This window comes from Gorilla gorilla, chromosome 12, assembly GCF_029281585.2.
Source record: "Gorilla gorilla gorilla isolate KB3781 chromosome 12, NHGRI_mGorGor1-v2.1_pri, whole genome shotgun sequence".
Lineage (NCBI taxonomy): Eukaryota > Metazoa > Chordata > Mammalia > Primates > Hominidae > Gorilla > Gorilla gorilla.
Window position 1 is genome coordinate 140,445,619 of NC_073236.2, and position 16,906 is coordinate 140,462,524.

The 16,906-nt window shown below is 44.6% G+C and overlaps 1 pseudogene; it reads left to right on the forward strand.

Moving 5' to 3' along the window:
- The window catches only part of LOC129531751 (NADH dehydrogenase [ubiquinone] 1 alpha subcomplex subunit 8-like), a 58,823-nt pseudogene extending 45,560 nt beyond the window's left edge, over window positions 1-13,263 (forward strand).
- The last annotated feature ends 3,643 nt before the right edge of the window (window positions 13,264-16,906 follow it).

Below are 16,906 nucleotides of genomic sequence, written 5' to 3' on the forward strand. Positions count from 1 at the left end.
CCATATTAAGTACTACAGGCTGCACACAGCCTCTGCCTTTTACCTAATGACATTATCTCAGCAAGACTTATCCTGCAAGGAGAAATCTTAGTGCTAGAAAAGCATCATAGCCAGCACTGAGATATCCCTCTCACTCCACTACCAACCTCCCAATACAACTTTTTTGTTTTGCATTTTAATCTCTACCACTTTTCTGAGATGGAGTCTCGCTTGGTCACTCAGACTGGAGAGCAGCAGCACGATCTTGGCTCACTGCAACCTCTGCCTCCCAGGTTCAAGCAATTCTCCTGCCTCAGCCTTCCGAGTAGCTGGGATTACAGGCCTGTACCACCATACCTGGCTAATTTTGTATTTTTAGTAGAGACAGAGTTTTGCCATGTCACGTTGGCCAGGCTGGTCTCGAACTCCTGACCTCAAGTGACCCACCTGCCTCAGTCTCCCAAAGTGCTGGGATTACAAGCGTGAGCCACTGTACTGGGTCTCTTCATTATTTTTGATGGCTGAATGAAGAGGATATTTAAGATGGTAGGACAGCTTAGGGAGAAGGAGCACTGGATTAAGCTGGGTATGATGCAGTCAAAGGGCCTTCCACTTATTTTTTAAAATGTTAATATATTACACAGACCATATTATAATGCCATAATAAATACTTTCTAAAAAGAACATCACCCTGAATCCCATATCTCATTTAACAAAACAGCAATATGAATATTTCTATATTTCCTCCCAAACCTTAAGCAAGTTTACTCATCCTTTTTGCATGGTTGCAGTCCTGGTGTAGTTGCCTAAATATAGGGTGTTTTCTCTTAGTATTTTATCAATTTAACCTATTTTAAAGGGAGAATCAATTTACTCTTTCCTTGAAATTCTATCCCACGTCTTTAAGAAAACGCATTGCAGAAAACACAATAGCCATACCTTATACACGGGGTGGTAGTTATGCCACATCCACTAGAGGTTTTCACCTAAGCATGCAGTCTTACAAGTTCACTACCATAAGCCACACTTGGCTCAGATTCACTTAGAAGGATACAGGGCAGGAAACACGGCTTGCTGGACAGTCAGTGTCAAGCATTTCTCTTCAGTGGAGTATTTGCAAGAGTTCCAGAGACTAGTCTCTGGCTCCTCAAGTGAAAGCTCGGGTGCAAAAGGACAAGATCCACATTGGTGGATATGAGTCTTTCTTGGCTTAGATGCCCCAAAGAAGCCAGTATCTCTTAGAACTGCTCCATAGTATGCCTTCTAAGGTCCCAGCAAGGGTCATATTAAGTTACAAGAATCATTGCACTCAGAAAAGCCTAGAGCTATGACTTTCTACTAGATATTTATGCAATTTACCAAATCAGGGATCATTTTAACCATATGCTTTGTTGCCTAGTAATTCAGCTAACATTCTACCTTCATTGTTTTCTAGGGGAACTGAGATAGAAAGTTAACACAAGGTCAAATTTATCTTTAGAGAAGGAGAAAGGGTTTTGTTACAGAACAAGAGTAATTCTTGCAGCCAGAGTTCTTGCCCAACAGTTTAATGGGATAGCTATTATTTTTTGTGTCTTGCTGCTCAGAAAAGGATGCTTTGTGATGCCACTTAAAGGACTTATTAGGATATTGGGAGAATACAGTTTGGAAGAGAAAACGCTTTGAATGAGGACAGAGTTCCTAAGACATGAATCATCAAATGAGGCTTCATTTACATTTTCCCCATTTGCTCATGCCTCATCTAGTGGCTCAGAGTAGGAAAGAAGTAGCTATAGATCTACATTTGGAATACAAATTAGAAATATAGAATGAAGTACCCACAAAGGAGTAGTTTTATAAAGGTGATAGAATGATATTCATTCCAAAGAAGCAAGTTTGCCCCATCCCATATTCCACATGCCGGTGATTGGAACATAGACTTTTCCACATTACTAACAGAAATTAATTAGTTCTAATGACAAAGCAGGCTCTTGAACCTCTAGGCAGAGGAACAGTGCTGCCACACCCTCTACCCTGTGAAAGGTAGTAATCCTCAGCAGAGGGGTAATTCCAGAACAGTCTGTCCTCTGATACCAGTTTGTGTCCAAGCTTATCTTCTGTCTCTCATATATCTCATTATTCTAAAATGCACTTTCTATGCATTGTATATTACTTAGGGTAAGTTCTAGTGGATATCCCAGGCAAGTATAAATGCTTTATGTGCTGGGTCAACTGAGAACGGATATATACAGATGGAAGTGATTAATTTTGTTTGTGTCAGCACATTAGATTTTAGTCACTTTTCTATGGGTAATTTCCTGGTTCAAATTACATTATTATATTTTGGCTGATGAATTAAGACTTTCTATGAAAATAATCTGATTTAGATACGTCTAAAGAAAGTAGATTATTAGATATGTCTACTTTCTTTAGATGTATCTAAATCAGACATGTCAGATTAGACATATCAGATTTAGCTTTAAGAAAGTCCAAAACTGTCCATTCTCAGGTTCTGAGCAGGTCTTTTGCTGAGTTTCAGGGTCTGAGATGTATGGCATCACATGGCAGGTGGTACCTGAGAGCCCACCTGAGGAGGGGGCTTTCTGCTGGAGAGGGAGGGAGCTTCAGTGAGGAACCTGTGGGGACAGCCATCTGTCAAGCGTTGGTCTGGGCTCTGGGGCTATAAAGACACAGAGAAAGGCATGTAAAGAGAGAAGACAAATACAGCCTAGGGGCTATGCTGGAGGAAGCTGGAATGCTGTGGGGGTCTGGAGCAAGGGCAGGCAACCTAACCCAGATTTTCCCAGGGAGCAGCAGGGTGAGAGCTCCTGGAGAACAGGACTGGCATGGAAACTGAGCCTCCAGGATGGATGGGCCTGATCCCCATGCCAAACAAGGGAGCAGAGTTGGTGCAAAGACAGAATGCCTTCAGCATATTGCTCGTTCAGCGAAGGGCAAGTGGCCCACCATGGTTAGAGGGCATCAGGTGAGCAGGGCAGGGGAGGGGTGATGAGTAGGAACCCAACTACAGCATTGTTAGAGCCTGAAGGTCATGGGGAGCCACTGAGGAATTTCTAAGCCAGACAGTGACACGGGTCAGCTTGCATGTTAGCAAGATCAGCCAGAGGGACACATTAGAAATGAGATGGCTCAGAGAAGAAACAGAGATGTAGCTCAGAGTCTGCTGCAGCATCCACCCAAGAGATGAATGAATTAGTGGCAATCAGAATAGAGAGAACAGGATGGATCTGAAAGGATTTATTTGTTGTTTGGTGGTTCTAATGTGTTTTTGCCAAGAATTATTGTTATAAATAATATTTTGATTGAATAGTGCTCCAAGTATAGCTCAGTTTTAGTTTGTTTTGTTTTACATTAACTGGGTTAAGTAGGGCTGCATGGGCAAACCTGAGATTGAACTGTTATGCTGTCAGTTAACTTGAATGGGATGAGACCCACCAGGCCTTGAGACTCCAGCGTAGCAGACAGAAAAGCCCAGGCCTCAGAAGGAGGGGCAGGAGGTAAGCCCTTGGTGTCAGAAACTCCCACCTGAATTAGGAGGTTTTCCCAATCGATAGGGGAACTGCCCTCATAGGGACATCTAGGGATAGACCTTATTGAGAAACCTAGGTGGGCAGTCAACCTCAAAAGGAGCTGTTAGGTAGCAGGACCCCAGACACTGGGCGAAAGTCACAGACAGGAGGATTCCAGCCCTTGCAGGGTGGGCTTGAGGGGAACAGAGGAGAGGTTGGAGAGAGGAGGGGCATTGGAGAGAACAAAGAAAAGGACGCAGCTCTGCATTGCTAAGGCAGCCACTCAGGCTCCAGGAGCAAAAGATAAGGTCACCAATATTTGGATACAAGCAATAGAACACCGGAAAAATGGGTAAAATCCTTCTTATCTGATTGGAATACAAAGTCTAGGTCAGACTTTTGGCAGAAGGGAGCTGGGGGTTAGACCTAGAGCTTCTATCTCAGTTCAGAATTGGTCCTAGAGCCCAGGGAGGGGACACAGGTGATGAGGGGTCAGGTGCTGCAGCTGCTTAGGGAAAGGGGACAGGGCCTGGAGCCAGTAGGGCCTGAAGTCAGCAGAGCTGGCCATGACCTTCCTTCTCACAGATTTACTCTGGGAACGCGTGCCCTGGATCAGCTAGAAACCCTGCTACGCTTGTCAGGGTCATAATGGAGAAGATGCCACTCCCACACCTGTCTCTGAGCCACCTCCAGAGGTGGAGATGCCAGAAGCTTCCATGTGGGTTCTAGTGAGGGGCCAGAAACTCTTTCCCCGGTGGCACTGGATAGGAGTACAGCTTAGATATGGAGGAGCAAAGGTTTGGTGCTAAGTGGATTGAGAGAAGTCTATACGCGTCCCTCCTGGAGACAGACATTCAGGCAGGTTTGGAGTGCGCTGCCTCCGGCCTGCAGGCAGGAAGTGCCTGGCTTCCAGGGGTGCTTCTTAAGTTGGCCATTTTCAGTAGAAAACTGCCTGGAGACATGAAGGTAAACTTGGAAACATCTATTAGCTGGCGTGGGGCCTGATGATGCACATTACAGAAGGAGCCATTGCCGATATTAAATGAATATTGACTGAATTTGCTGGACATAGATTTTCACAAAACTTTTCTGGAGCACCCAGACTGCCCTCAAGTACCCACAGCTCTCTGTGTTGTGTGAGCCCTTCTGACCTGCTGAGGGATTTTGGAAGAGAACATTCCCCCGGCACAACGACTTTAAAGTGCAGAAAATACCACAACACTATTTGGTCAGGAGGCATCCTCTACGTGGAGTAAGGTGCTGTATTACAGTTAGTTATGAAGGCTTTAAGTTCAATACGGTAACTAAAATGTTAGTAAACCTCAAGCAAAAGGATTCCAAAAAAGTTGAAGTTTTGCTTTGTTTACTTTATGGTCAGCTCTTGTGTTTATAATGCAACAATTCTAATTTCGAGGGAGAATAAAAGGAAATAGCTGTGATTTTCCAGACTCCCTTCTTGGGAAGCTCAGAACAGTGTCCTCAGTGAGTTTTCTTGACTATTGAACAGTCCGTGTTAGAGCACAGTTTATTAGTGCTTTTTAAGCTCCTTTATTTCTTACTTAATCCTTCCCTACATCCTTCTAAACAACAACTAAGACCTGGGCACTGATGTCTTGAAGCTGGGATCTTTAGATTTATTGCACTTTTTAATATGCTGATGGAAGCAAGAAGTTGGTTCTTAAAACTTTCCTTCCCAGATGTTTACCCTTTTCTTCCTGAACGTGGGAATTTAGAGGAAACTCATTCATTCTGACTGCCCATTTGGAATGTGTGATAATTTGGGCATGCCAAGCTGACATGGAACTTTGTATTTTCTATTAAAAATAGCTTTGCCAAGCACATTTCTAGTATCAGTAATGGAACTGTTTGGTCTCTTTCAGGGTAAAGGCCATTTGTAGCCGCCATTTTTGGCAATGATATTTGTCTTAAGAAACAAGCATGATAGCAGGGTGCGGTGGCCACGTCTGTAATCCCAGCACTTTGGGAGGCCGAGGTGGGTGGATCACCTGAGGTCAGGAGTTCGAGACCAGCCTGGCCAACATGGTGAAACCCCTTCTCTACTAAAAATACAAAAATTTGCTGGGCATGGTGGTGCACACCTGTAATCCCAGCTACTCAGGAGGCTGAGGCAGGAGAATTGCTTGAACCTAGAAGGCGGCAGTTGCAGTAAGCCAAGATCATGCCATTGCACTCCAGTCTAGGCAACAAGAGCGAAACTCTGCCTAAAAAGAAAAAGAAAAAGAAATAAGGATGATGCCAGGCATGGTGGCTTACACCTGTAATTCCAGGGCTTTGGGAGGCCAAGGCAGGTGGATGGCTTGAGCCTAGAAGTTCGAGACTAGCCTGGGCAATAGTGAGACCCTGTCTCTACAAAAACAAAAATAATACAAAAATTAGCCAGGCATGGTGGCACACACCTGTAGTCCCAACTACTCGAGAGGCTGAGGTGGGAGGATCCCTTGAGCTTGGGAGGTGGAGGTTGCAATGAGCTGAGATCATGCCACTGCACTCCAGCCTGGGCATTAAAGCAAGGCTGTGTTTCAAAAAAAAAAAAAAGAAAAAATGAAATAAACATGCTAAAATTGATAATAATTTTTACCTATTTGCTTAAAATTTGCTACAATATATAGTACTCAGTTTCTTCTCTTGTCAGAGTTACTAATGATGTTACAAGAAATAAAATCCACCAACCTTTTTTTTTTTTTGAGACCGAGTCCTGCTCTGTTGCCCAGGCTGGAGTGCAGTGGCTCGATCTTGGCTCATTGCAAGCTCTGCCTCCCAGGTTCACGCCCCCACCATTCTTTTAATGTTTTATAACAGTGAGACATTTCAATTCCCTCTGGGCAAATTAATGAGATAGGATCAATGTCAGTGTCAGTCCTTATAACTGAGGAACTCCTACAGATTGCATTTTTTCCCTTGAAGTATAAATTATGGTATTCTTTTTATTTCCTGTCCTTCATTCAAGGAGACAGATTTTATGCTGAAAGATGTGTATTTTCCTATTCCATGCCTTTAATACTCATGAAACAGTAAAAGAAATAAACTTAATTAAACCTCTCATAATGTAACCAGAGTCCACTAGATGATATTCTCTAGGGTACAAAATGGAAGGAATCCCAGAAGCACATAAGGTGGCCCCAAATTAAAGAAGGTATTAAATTTTAAGTGCAAGATATAAATGCTTCCCTATTCATTACCTAAGGGGGTGACAAAGAATAAAAGAATGAACTAGGTGAAAACTCATTCCTTCAAACTGATGCTTCATTTTTATAAAGAGAAAAGAACACCCGTCCGTTACCTCAAGTTTTTCATTAACTCAGTAGTTCTTTCCAAACCATGAGTCACCGCTGTGGGGAACAACTCAGACCTTTTTTAAAAATCCTGCCTGAAAAAGAGAATATGTCGGGTGGGTGGTTTTAAAAGTCCCGAATAATGGCTGTTTTATAGCTAGTAGCCCACTGTTGTTAAAACCTCACAGCGTTTCTTCTCCCCAGGCATGACGGAGATGGTGCGTAAAATTACTCTGAGCAGAGCAGTGAGAACCATGCAGAATCTCTTTCCTGAGGAGTACAACTTCTACCCTCGCTCATGGATTCTGCCTGACGAGTTCCAGCTCTTTGTTGCTCAGGTAGATGGCACTCCGTCCCCATGACCCCTGAATTATATTATGGTTGCAACTGTGTCCTGGGTCCTGTGTGCAGGGAGCTGGGACAGGGGGTCCCAGGGAGCTGCGACTAAGGGAGCATCTTAGCAGTACACAGTAGGTGTTGGCGGCTATCAAAACAGCTTGCAGAGTTGAACGAGTAGGGTGACAGGTAGGTAAACTGAAGAAACGGGTCTTGACACAAGGAGACAGCCCTAAGGCAGATATCAGAGCTGGATCATGGAGTCAGGACGCTGGGGAGCCGGGGAGCTGGAGCCGGAGCAGGTGGTTGGGCCCCCAGGTAGGATGGGGCCGCTGGGGGAATCCTGGAGCCGTGGCCTCGCCGGCTTCCTGTGGCCTGAGATGTGGGAGGTCAGGCTCTGTTTAAAGGCCAGGGAGCAGGTCTGACAAACTCATGGGGAACCTTTTAAGTGTTTTGCTTTAAACTCGTTCCAGAATCAGTTGTCAAGTGACCCATTCCATCTCGAAGCACCAGGTTTGAGCATGTAATACACTGGAGCCCTCACCACTGATTGTGAAGTGGAACTCAGAATTGCCATTTTTGTTAGCCTTTTAACAGTTTCATTTAGGATCCCTTCAAAGCCTTTGTGTACAAGTTTCACAGTCTGTCCCATAACTCTGGGGTGACTATACAACCAATGCCTGTCTAATTGTGATAAGGCTAACACCATTTACTGTTCCTGCTATGTTCCAGGCTTTGTGCTAGAAGTTTAACATTTTTTATTTATTTTTGTTTTTGTGTTTTTGAGACGGAGTGTTGCTCTGTTGCCTAGGCCAGAGTGCAGTGGTGCGATCTTGGCTTACTGCAGCTTCCGCCTCCTGGGTTCAAGCCATTCTCCTGCCTCCGCCTTCTGAGTAGCTGGGACTACAGGCGGGTGCCACCACACCAGCTTTTTTTTTTTTTGTATTTTTTGTATTTTTGGTAGAGATGGTGTTTCACCGTGTTGGCCAGGCTGGTCTCGAACTCCTGACCTCATGCGATCTGCCCGCCTCAGCCTCCCAAAGTGCTGGGATTATAGGCATAAGCCACCACGCCCAGCCCACATTATTTCTTTTAATCTTCACAGCAATCTTGTGAGGCTGGTTTTATTATTATCCCCATATTATGGATGAGGAAATTGAGGCTTTGAAAAATTTAGCAACTTGCTTGAGAAGTAAGGTTTAAAACCTAGAGCTATTTCCAAGGCATATGCTTTCTATAGTCTATTTTATTGCCTCTGTATTGTTTTGGTTTTAATATTGAATTATAAAACTTGTAATAAAATTATCATTTACTAAACACAAAAACAGCTTGAAGTGATAATTTTTAAAGGAAGTTTTCTCTGAGATGGTGGTCACATGGGTTTATATACATTGCTTAAAATTCACCGAACTATTAACTTAAAATGGGTGCATTTAATTGTATGCAAGCTATGCTTCAATAAAGTTAATTTTAAAAGATAACTCTCAGCTGTTCCTCATAATTACCCCCCCCCCCCAATGTCTCTCTTCTGTGGCTCTGCTCATGCTGTTGTTGCTATGTGGAATACCTTTCCTTCCCAGCTTTGCATCCAACTACAGTCATGAGTCACTTGACGGGCACACATTCTGAGAAAAGTGTCATTGGGTGATTTCATCATTGTGCCAACACCATAGAGTGTGCTTACACAAACCTAGATGGTATAGGCTCCCACACATCCAGGCTATATGGTATAGCCTATCGCTCCTAGGATACAAACCTGTATAGCATGGTACTGGACTTAATATTGGTAAGTCTTTTTTGTATCTAAACATAGAAAGGGGAAAATACTGTATAAAAGATGAAAAATGATACACCTATGTAGGATACTTCCCTCCACTCCCCACCGTCTCAGGGGAAAGGGTTTGGGGTCAGGTATGTTTATCCTCCACCCCCACCATCTCAGGCGAAAGGGTTTGGGGTCAGGTATGTTTACCCTCCACTCCCCCCGTCTCAGGCGAAAGGGTTTGGGGTCAGGTATGTTTACCTTCCACTGACTTTTCAACTTCCGGCTCCTTCATTGCTCCAAAATCCTAACTACCGCAAGGAAAAAACACACAGAGAGGCCGCAGCACAGAATCAAGAGACATGCAAGATTAAACTACACGCCTGACCACACATGAACCCTGGCAGCATGGCACAGACACAGTGAGAGACACGAACATGGGGTCAAGCCCACGCATACGGTGACCAAAGGAACTCCCAGCTTGGTGGCTCCCATTATCCCAAGGGCCTGCACCGAAGCAGATGAAACCCACAAGGGCCCTGCACCTATGTCCACTGAGGCATAACCTGTGAACCAAGTCCCACATGAGGGTGTGGGGCCCCCAGAGTACACTCAGAGCCACTTGGGAGCATCAGGGAACACACCCACTTGGGTGACCAGAGCTTGATTGAAGACCCAGCTGTGCTGTAACCAGCAGTGAGGCTGGATTTTCACCCCAATCTTCAGGCTGCAAAGCCGACATGCATTCCACAGTGGCAACCCACCTCCTGCTTTGGCCTAGAGCTACTCTGCATCTGGAAGCTGATGGACAGTGAGAGTTAGCCTCATCAGTGATAGGAAAAAATGAGCCCAGAGTCCCCCTGGGGGTGCCTGTGGGGCTGAGAGAGGCTCTGGAGGGAGGTGGATGAAGTCCAGATCTGGAATTCTGCACTCCAGCCTCCTGAGCTGCCAGGACTCTGGACTGCTGCCCTCAGCAGGAGTTGAAGCAGTAGGACCACCCACGGTTCTGCCTGAGGTCACCCTCTGTTCTTGGTGGCCCTGGCAATCAGAGTCCCAGGCACTGGTCACCTTTCATTCACTCATTTATTTATTTAAGACAAAGTGTTGCTCTGTTGCTGAGGCTGGAGTGTAGCGGCACCATCTTGGCTCACTGCAACCTCCACTTCCTGGGTTCAAGCAATTCTCCTGCCTCAGCTTCCCAAATAGCTGAGGTTACAGGCACGCACCACCACATCCAGGTAATTTTTGTATTTTTAGTAGAGACAGGGTTTCGCCATATTGGCCAGGCTGATCTTGAACTCCTGACCTCAGGTGATTCACCTGCCTCAGCCTCCCAAAGGGCTTTGATTACAGGCGTGAGCGACTGGGCCCGGCCACCTTTCTTCTATTCACAGTCTGCCCCTCGTTTTATTGCTTGACTGTTTAACTTACATCTGCCAGGCGAAGAGTCAGAGCCCTGGCATTGGGAAATGGTCAACTCATGGGTTGGTAAAAATAATTTACCAACAATAGTATAGGTTTGAAAAAGGAAAGTTTATTAGAAAGGAATCACACTGCAAAAGGGTGCAGTGGGGTGCCTTATTGAGAGAGGATTGAGCATGCCGCAGTGAATTTTCCTTAGGAGCATTTATGGAGCTTAAGAGGGGAGCTTGAGGGTAATTTGGGACACATTAGCCACGTAGGTTATAATAATGATTACATTTGTAGACGTTTTGGTGCCTTAATGTAAGCAAGCATTGCAAAATGAGTTTCCACATGGCATTTCAGAGATGTATGGACATTTTAGTTACTTATAAAAGTTGAAGGAGGCCTGGAACCAGATGCCGACTTTAGATACTAGAGAAGTTTAATTATTATTCCCAGGGAAGGAGTTTTGCCTCCGGATGGCCTGTTTGATGGTCACCAGGGGGTCTTTGCTCCCTTCCAAATTCCGCAAATTAGGAGTTTTTTACTCCATTCTCTGTTCAGTGGTCACCAGGTGACTTTTACTCTCCTCAGCAACTGCCACCCTTTCTAGACTGTAAATCTTCCTGAAAGCAGGGATCATATCTGTAGTAGTCCATTCTCACACCACTATAAAAAACTGCCCAAGACTGGGTAATTTATTAAGGAAAGAGGTTTAATTGACTCACAGTTCCCCATGACTGGGGAGGCCTCAGAAAACTTACAACCATGGTGGAAGGGGAAGAAAATATGTCCTTGTTCTCATCGTGGCAGGAGAGAGAAGTGCCAGCAGGGGAAATGCCAGACATTTATAAAACCATCGGATCTCATGAGAACTCACCCACTATCATGAGAACAGCGTGGGGGAAACCGCACCCATGATCCAATTATCTCCACCTGGTCCCGCCCTTGATATGTTGGGATTATTACAATTCAAGGTGATATTTGAGGGGGGACCCAGAGCCAAACCATATCAATATCTGAGCCACCTCTGTATCATTCACACCCATTGCCCCATCGACCTTCAGGACACCCCTTTGAGGCTGAGTTAGCATCTGTCCCCAGGGATAATAGGAGGCCTCAGAAAGCACACATGGCGGCACCGGACAGACCTGGAGCTGGTTCCAGCTCCTCCACTCCTTAGCTGGTGTCTCTGTGCAGATTAGTGAAACTCTAAACTCCTCTTTTCTCTTGGGGGTCAGGCGCTGATGTGGAAAGGAGACATAGCAAAGGCTCAGAGTAACTACGTGAGTGACTGTTGTCATGTCCTCATTGATATGACAGGAGGAAACAGGCTTAGTGGAAGGCTTGTCCTGTCTTGCTGCCCAGCAAGGCAGTGGGGGGACCCGGTGCTCAGGGACTCAAATTCCTTCCTCTAAGAAAAGTGTGAAGAGGGTACACAGATTCAAAGACACTCTATGTAGTCTGTTCTTCATGATCAGATGAGAAAACACCATGAACGGCGTGTTTCTAAGCTTAGCGAAGAGCAACGTGGAATGAACCCCAGGGGTGAAGGAGAAGCCCTAGGAGGCCCCAGGCAGCCTTCACAAGAGCAACTGGAGGCTTGATGTCCAGCAGATTCCTTTGTCCATGGTGACCTCTCCCTCCTGTCTCCTGACCACTGCCTCAGCCCTGCCTGTTCAAACGCCTAGAGGAAGTGGCTATTTTTCCTGCGTGAAGTCTCCTGGGGAAAACTCTTTGAATCCTAGTGCCTGGGGGAATGAAAGCATCTAAAGTGACAGCATCAAGGCCCAGAAGGCCGACTCAGGGATGAGGTCTGGGAGGAAATCACTTAAACCTCACCCCTCTGCTGCTCTGAACCTCCTGCAACCTGGACATTGGGGTGGCACCCAGAGCACTGGCTTAGCTGTGAAGACAGGAGTGTGCACTCCAGCGCTGCCTTCTCCTAATAACTGGGTGATCTTGCAGGTTACTTTGAATCTCTAAGCCTTGATACCCTCCTCTGTAAAAAAAATACAGTTTGAGGGATTAAAGCTGAATACTTTTTTAAAGTACATGCCACAGTGAAGTGACCAACAGCATGAACTTCCTTCCCCTTTTCCTTTTCCCCTCAGAACTCCCCCTTCATAGTTATGGATTCTCCACATCTTCAGGGCAGAGATCTGAAACAGTGGAGGTTGAGGTGGTAGGGGAGTTCAGTCTAGGTTTTCTGTAGCTATGAAAGATGGGTACCATGGTCCTGTTTCCCCCAAACTGATGTTGAAACCTAATGCCCTCCAAAGTGATGAGTTTAAGAGTTGTGGCTTTTTGGAATTGAGTAGGTCATGGAGGTGGAAATTTCATGGATGGGATGAGTGACCTCTTCAGAGAGGCCCAAGAGAGACCCTTCATCCTTTCTAGTACGTGAAGACACAGTAAGAAGGCACCATCGATGAACTAGGGAGTGAATCCTCCCCAGACACCGAATTTGCTGGTGACTTGGTCATAGATTTGACGCCTCCATAACTGTGTGCAATAAATTTCTGTTGTTTATAAACCTCCCAGCTTATGGTATTTTGTTATAGCATCCAGAGCAGACGAAGACAATGGGTGACTCTTGCCACAGGAGTGTAAAGGTCTCGTCAGTGTAGTGGAGGGGAGGGGTCTCTCCCAGCCCATGGCCTGCTCTGATTACTGAAGCAAGGACCCTTATGCCCTCAACACCATTTACAAGATGGCTCCAAGGCTGCACCTGCCAGGACATATGGCCCCTGCTGGGTACGTAGAGAAAGCTGACATGTGCAAACATCACTCACTCCTCTTCCACTCTTGCTCTCTGTTCTCTCACTGTATTGATCAATTCATGTTCTAGATCCTACCAGTGCCAAAATCACCTTTTCTGTTCCCCTTGCTCCACTTTAACTTGTTTGAAAAGAGATAGCTCCTCCCCACCATTGGACAATAATTGCTTTACCTGGGATTGAGGAGAAAGGCAGTGTGAGCTCGCCTTGGAAGTCAAAGCCACTGAGAAACCTGAGCCTGGAGGTGCATCACACACAGGTCCAGAGTTTTCTTTTCTGGGCTATTATGGAGAAATGGCCATCCTGGAGGAAGAAGAAGCTATCTCCCAGGGACTTCCAGGCCTTGGCGGCCCAGGGAGGCTCACTCAGCAGGCCCAGGCTCAGCTAAGACATCCCATTCTCAAAGCCCTGGGGACAGAGGCAGCTCCCTCTCCCCAGAATTGTCTCCCCAGGTCTCTGAATCCTGGCAGGAAGGGGGAAGAGCCTCAGCATTTTGTAAGAAGAGAAGGGCAGGCTTATGGTTCAGCCACTGGATTATAGACACTGTCCTGGGCTTCCACCCCTGATGATACCTGAACTTACAGCTGAGCATCCTCTCCTGGAGTTCTGTGTAGCTTCTTGCTTTCTGAAACTCCTTCCTGGCTGTGCCATCCACTCAGTTCCCATTTCAAGGAGTCCCTTGTGGTTGACATTTGAATACTACCTTGCAGGAGTCAGCATTATTTCACACCTTCAGCATGGATCATCTCTTTCCTGCTTGAAATGCCTTCCTCTCCAGGATTCCAGGATCCCACACACTCCACCTCAGTCTCTTAGCAGGTTCCCCTTCTCTGCCCCTTCTCTCTAGGAAGTGTTCCTTTTGCAAAATAATGACCACATCTGTAGCTTCAGCCCTGACTTCACTCCTGGACTCTAGGTTCATTTATCTATCTGCCTCTGCCTCCTCTGCAAGCATCTCAAGTTGAGAAGATCCACAAAAATTGTTGAATTCACACATCCAAAAACTGTTTTGCCCATCTTCCTTGTTTTTGTAAATGGCATCATCATGTGCTCATTCCTGAGGCTAATGCCCTAGGAGTCATTCATGGTTCTTCTCTTTCCCTGGAAACACTGGTCTGGCCCATAAGAGATTCTCCTGAATTCTACCTTCTAAGTCTTTTCCTAATCCAGTCATCTTCCCTGTCTCCATTGTGACCAGTGCCATTCAGCATGCCATCATTTCTTGCCTGGACAATGCAACAACCTCTTATCTAGCCTTTCTTTCTTCCCTCTGAAAGAAAAATTTATTATTCCCTCAGAAGGCAGAGTAATTTTCTGAAATGTGCATCAGACTGCATGATTCCAGTGCGCACTGAACATGGTTCTACATGACAGCCAGTCTCCCGAGTTATCCAGCTCACTTCCACACCTCACTGTGTCCCAGCACACTCATCCTTGCCTTCTTTCAACATCTCAGGGATGTTTCTCTGCCTAGAGTCCTCCCCGCAGGGCTGCACACATAGCCACCCATCTCCCATCACTCAGGCTGGAGAATTACCCACTCAGAAAGGCCTCCAAAGACATTACAGTCAGAACCTCATGTTTCTTCCCACCTCAGTCTCTCTCTCTTTATACTCTATTTAGATTTATATTATCTTTCTCTTTTTTCCCTTCTTTTCTGCTTTTTTTTTTTGAGATGGGGTCTTGCTATGTTGCACAGGCTAGAGTGCAGTGACTACTTACAGGCGTAAGCATAGCTCACTATAGCCTCGAACTCCTGTGCTCGAGTAATCCTGCCTCAGCCCCCTGAGCCCACGGACACATGCCATGGTGCCTGGCAAATATTTAGATTTTTTCACAGTACATATTACTACCTGAAATTGGCTCAACGTTTTCATTATTTACTTATTTATTGTCTTTCTCCCTGGCAGTAAACCATAGGAACATGTTCTCTGAAGTATGCCCATTAAAAAATTGTGTATATGCCTAACCCCAGCTACTCAGGATATTGAGGTGGGAGAATGACTTGAGCCCAGGAGTTTGAGATCAGCTTGACCCATATAGCAAGGCCCCATCTCAAAAAGTATATATTGCATGTATTGGAAAATTATTATAAAATTATTTATTGTATACATTGCATGTATATACTTTGTGTATAGTATGCATATGTAACATGTGCATAACTAACATTTATTATTTTAACCATTTTTAAGTGCACAGTTCAGTGGCATTAAGTACATCCACACTCTTTTCCAAACATCACCATCTTCCATCCCAAAACTTTTCCATTAACTGAAACCCTGCACTCATTAAACACTAACTATTCCCCTAATCCAGACCCTGGCAACTACCATTCTACTTTTGGCCTCTATAAACAGGACTACTCTAGGCACCTCACATATGTAAACTCATACGTTATTTGACGTTTTGTGATTGATTTATCACAAAATAAATGTGGAATTACAAACCAAAATATGGTATATGTATATGTGTGTATATTTACTCATGGATTCGATTTACCAGAAACCATTATTTTTATATGCCACGGCTTCCAGTTACTCTTTGGGGTCCTTTTATTTAGATTTGAAGGAGTCCCTTTAACATTCTTTTTTGGGCAGGTCTTGTGGCGATGCACCTTCCACCATTTGTGTTTCTGGGAATGTCTTTATTGTGCCATCATTTTTGAAGGGCAGTTTGTTCAGATATACAATCCTTAGTTGAGAGTTGAGTGTTTCCTTGTTTATTTTCTCAGCATTCTAAGTATGTCCTCTGACTGTCTTCTGGCCTGTAAAGTTTCTACTGAGAAATTCCCCGATAGTCTACTTGGGAATCCCTCTTACATGGCAAGTCGCTTTCCTCTTGCTCCTTTCAAGACTGTCTATTTTACTTGGTTTAAGGCAGTTTAACTATAATACGACTCAGTACAGGTCTCTTAGGATGATTCTATGTGGACTCATCAAGCTTCCTGAATTTGTAGATTCAAGGATTTCTTGGGAAGTTTTCAAACATTATTATTTTATAAAAATAATCTCTGTCTTTCTCTCTCAGTATCTCTCCTCTCTGAGACTTCCACAATGCATGTGTTGGTTCACTTGTCAGCGCCTTATAAGTCCATGAGCTCCTTTTACTTTATTTATTGTTTCTGTTGTTCCTCAGACTCGTAATTTAAACGACCTGTCTTCAAGTTTATCGGTTCTTTCTTCTCAGTCTTTGAATCTGCTGTCGAACAGCTCTAGTATATTTTCCAATTTGGTTACCATATTTTTCAGCTCTAGAATTTCTGTTTGCTTCTTTTTTTTATAATTTTGGTTATTTTCTTATCATTTTAATGTATATTTGTATATTGCTTTTCTTATTTTCTTTAGTTGTTCATTTGTGTTTTTCTTTAACTCTTTTAGCATATTGAAGTGTTGTTTTACTTTTTTTTATCTAGGAAGCCTGATGTGTGTGTTTCTGCAAAGACAGTTCCTGAAAACTTATTTTGTTTTGCAAATGGTTGATGTTTTTCTGTACCTTTGTGTGCCTTGTAATCTTTTGTTAAAAACTGGGCATTTGAAGAAACAGGTACCTCTCTCAGTCTTTACAGACTGATGTGGCATACTTTTGCTAATTGGTGAAAGATGTCCTAAGTCTGGATCAGCCTGGGATAAAGCCTTATGGTCATTTTAGGTATTTTCTGGGCATGTGTCCTCCCTGGGCGTGTGTGTGTGTGTCTGTGTGTTGCGTGTCTGTGTGTGTTTGTGTGTGTGTGCATTGTCTTGTTTTCTTCCCCCAATTTCTCCCATATAAACAGCCGCTTTTACATGTCTTAATGAGCCTCATTCAGCTTCTCTCAGGCTCAGGCCTGAGATGTTCTATTGCATT